General features: G+C 33.5%; 2 non-coding genes across 2 annotated transcripts; both read right to left on the bottom strand.

The window, feature by feature from the left end:
• Nucleotides 1-1,727: 1,727 nt before the first annotated feature.
• Trnac-gca lies at nt 1,728-1,799 on the bottom strand. The gene has a single exon. It is a non-coding gene; the product is annotated as a tRNA-Cys (tRNA).
• A 1,409-nt stretch (nt 1,800-3,208) lies between these two features.
• On the bottom strand, nt 3,209-3,280 carry Trnac-gca. The gene has a single exon. It is a non-coding gene; the product is annotated as a tRNA-Cys (tRNA).
• Between the last annotated feature and the right edge of the window lie 1,026 nt (nt 3,281-4,306).

The raw sequence follows: 4,306 nt of genomic DNA on the forward strand, positions 1-4,306 counted from the left end.
AACGAAGTTAACTCTAGATTTAAAGCGTATTTAATTTAAATTATTTAATTTTTATATAAATCGAATAAAATATTAAGTTACCTATGTTACGAGAGTTTTCATTATTAAAATTTGTACGAAAAATGTTAAAATGGAGGGAAAAGAAACTCGCAATTTCCGGAAAGCATAAATTTCCAAGATGGCGTCGGCAACAATACGAAATGGAAGGAATTCGAATTTGTCGTTGCAATGCGTCACGCGTTACGTCACGAGTTTTACCTCATAGATGTTATATTTCGAGTATTTTAATTGCATTTTTTAAAGTACAGTTTATTTATAACAAATTCTTTTCTCTCGGATTTGGCAGAATATTTGTTAAATGTAAAACTTCGCTAAAAAGAAAATTTACTAGGATTACAAGTGGTTAGGGTTTGATTAGAAACAATTGCTTTCACCATTGTAAGATCGGGAATTTACAACATATTTCAGTTTTAATTTATATTGCCACAATATTTTCTGAACTGCACTTCCTTCTTGCGGATTGATTGTGTAATTTACATAATAAACAACAACCCAGCACATTCCTATTACCAAATGATCTGTCAGATTATCTATTGGGCTATGTTGAGCCTAATAACTAAAAAAACCGTTTATAGTTTGCATTCTCGTGGCGTACCCTGTGTACCAAATTTCAACTTTTAACTCCTAATCGTTTTTGCTCTGGGTTTATTATTATCAATCTCATTATATCAACCCATTTCGATTATACAGTAATACCCCGACTTACACAAATTATATTTATTTTATATCAAGATAAATTATAAACATTTAAGAAAAACATTAGCAGAGAGTTTAAATCATAATATAATCTTGTTTTAAAATTATCAATGAGTATTATCGCTGAGATGGAAACAATGTTAAAATTATGGTGTAATAATCGAGTAAATGTGAAAAATTGTAAAATAATATAGGCGTAATTTGTTATACATATGTATTATCTAAGATTTTATTAAACATTTTTTTCTAAATTATAGTTTTCTTTAGCCTCCGGCCCCAATTAAAAATTATTTGTATGCATTTATATGCGAAATTATACCCCGAATTACGCGAATTCGACTTAAGCGGTTACCGCTCACTTGTCAGTCCCACCTAACGCGTATGTTCGGGGTATTACTGTATTAGATTTGCTAACAGGTGGGTCTATTTCTTTTAAATGTAGCCGAGAAAAGCACGCAACTCTATGCAGGATATTTCGATGTTGTTTGACTTATGTGGATCGGTGTTTAACTTTACAATACTTGGACTAGTGAATTTGTTTTAATCGTTTCGTTATACGTCATATGTAATTGTTTTGTATTGTTGAATTTTTCTTTTATTTGTGGCCCTCATGCCAAAGTGGTATTTTTGATATGCAGCGACTGACTTAGTTGCTGCCTACCAAAAACGTGTAATGTTATCGTGATAAAATATCAAAATAGTAGTAGCCCGGGACGCCCCTTAGTGGGCGTTCTTTACAAATTCCCATGAGGTACGGTTCCTTTAACTTTTTTGTTCCTATCAGAGCTGTAGAACAATATGTTCTACAGCTCTGATAGGAACAAAAAAGTTAGGAACAAAAAAGTTAGAACATATTGTTCTACAGCTCTGTTAATTAAAAATAATTTTAATGTTAAAGAAACAATTATACTCAGAACTTATATTTTCTTACTCTGTCTAGCAGTATGAATTTTCGAATAAATAAAAACAGAAGGGGGCACACGGAGTCGAACCATGGACCTCTCGATCTGCAGTCGAATGCTCTACCACTGAGCTATACCCCCACGACAGTCANTAATAATAAATAACATTATAAATACGCATTCCGTAACCTTACAGGTTACAGGTTGCAAATCTAAATTTAAAACGTATCTGATTTAATTTACTTAATTTTGATATAAATCAAAAAATAGTAAGTTACCTACGTTACGAGAGTTTTCATTATTAAAATTTCTACGAAAAATGTTAAAATGGAGGGAAAAAGAACTCGCAATTTCCGGAAAGCATAAAATTCCAAGATGGCGTCGGCAACAATACGAAATGGAACGAATTCGAATTTGTCGTTACAATGCGTCACGCGTTACGTCACGAATTTTACGTCATAGATGTAATATATCGAGTATTTTAATTGCATTTTTTTAAAGGATAGTTTATTTTTAACAAATTATTTTCTCTCGGATTTGGCAGAATATTTGTTAAATGTAAAACTTCGCTAAAAAGACAATTTACTCGGATTACATTACGAGTGATTGGGGTTTGATTGGAAACAATTGCTTCCACCATTGTAAGATACGGAATTTACAACATATTTCGTACAACTGAAAGTTTTAATTTATATTGCGAACAATATTTTCTTAACTGTGAAAGAATGGGTAGCTGCACTTCCTTCTTGCGGATTGATTGTGTAATTTACATAATAAACAACAGCACATTTGTATTACCAAATGATCTGTCAGATTATCTATTGGGCTATGTTGAGCCTAATAACTAAAAAAAACCGTTTATAGTTTGCATTCTCGTGGCGTACCCTAACTGTGTACCAAATTTCAACTTTTAACTCCTAATCGTTTTTGCTCTGGGTTTATTATTATCATCATCATTATATCAACCCATTTCGATTATATTAGATTTGCTAACAGGTGGGTCTATTTCTTTTAACTGTAGCCGAGAAAAGCACGCAACTCTATGCAGGATATTTCGATGTTGTTTGACTTATGTGGATCGGTGTTTAACTTTACAATACTTGGACTAGTGAATTTGTTTTAATCGTTTCGTTATACGTCATATGTAATTGTTTTGTATTGTTGAATTTTTCTTTTATTTGTGGCCCTCATGCCAAAGTGGTATTTTTGATATGCAGCGACTGACTTAGTTGCTGCCTACCAAAAACGTGTAATGTTATCGTGATAAAATATCAAAATAGTAGTAGCCCGGGACGCCCCTTAGTGGGCGTTCTTTACAAATTCCCATGAGGTACGGTTCCTTTAACTTTTTTGTTCCTATCAGAGCTGTAGAACAATATGTTCTACAGCTCTGATAGGAACAAAAAAGTTAGGAACAAAAAAGTTAGAACATATTGTTCTACAGCTCTGTTAATTAAAAATAATTTTAATGTTAAAGAAACAATTATACTCAGAACTTATATTTTCTTACTCTGTCTAGCAGTATGAATTTTCGAATAAATAAAAACAGAAGGGGGCACACGGAGTCGAACCATGGACCTCTCGATCTGCAGTCGAATGCTCTACCACTGAGCTATACCCCCACGACAGTCAATACTCCATTTCACAGAGTTAAGTGAAGTTAAGCCTGGACTCCACATTACCGGAATCCGCGACGTAATCGTAAAACTGAAAGCCAAACTGACGAAACTTCCGGTTTTGGAACGTTCTGTTGGACGGAAACAAGACCGAAAGCAGAGTTAAAAATTATTTAACTTTTCCGTTTTCGTCCCGCGCTTCTGTCGTACCGCAACCAATAAATACGTAAGGATTTGTGACGCGTAGTCACGTGCATTAGTCACGTGTAGTTTAATTGTCGTAATGGCGAAAAGTGTACGGAAAACGACGAGGAAACAAATAGATTTGGAATTCTTCATCGAACAAGTTAGAAAATACAGATGTCTGTACGACAAAAAATGTAAATAATTCAAAGATTATTAACAATGAAATTGTTAATAAATGCAGAGAAAGGATGGCAAAATCCGTAGCGTCGTCCACGTTTGACTCTACGACAATTACAGAACTGATCAACAGATGGCGCATTTCTAGTGGAGTCAAGTTAAAACGAAAACATAACTGAAACGAAAACTATATATACGTCAGTTCTGTTTCTGAGTTTCTGTTTTCAGGTAATGTTAAGTCCAGGCTTTATGTATGTTTCAAGCGTATATGTAAAAGCAATTCAGAATATACATTTAATTTCTTACTATACACATACAGTAGAGCCTCGATTATCCGACTCAATTGGGGACTGGGGTTGGTCGGATAATTGAAAGGGCGGATAACCGAAAAGTATGAAAAAATCCATTATTAGTGAAGTATATTATTATATCCCATGTAATTAGTATATTAGTATATCGCTATTAACCTACTTCGCGTTGAATTTTCCTTCATGTTTAGCCTATCAAATTTTTTTAAAAAGTAATAATCGTCGCTATTGTATCGTTAAAAATTAGAAAATTAAGCCTCGTTTAAATACTGGCTCCCTTTCACGGTCGATCCAGTGTTGCCAGCTAAAACACGTAAAAATAATATTAAAGTAGCCAAGACATAGCCAAATATTGTAGCGC

This window comes from Centruroides sculpturatus, unplaced genomic scaffold (genome assembly GCF_000671375.1).
Source record: "Centruroides sculpturatus isolate CEXI.00-Female unplaced genomic scaffold, Cexi_2.0 scaffold179, whole genome shotgun sequence".
In the NCBI taxonomy this organism is placed as follows: Eukaryota; Metazoa; Arthropoda; class Arachnida; order Scorpiones; family Buthidae; genus Centruroides; species Centruroides sculpturatus.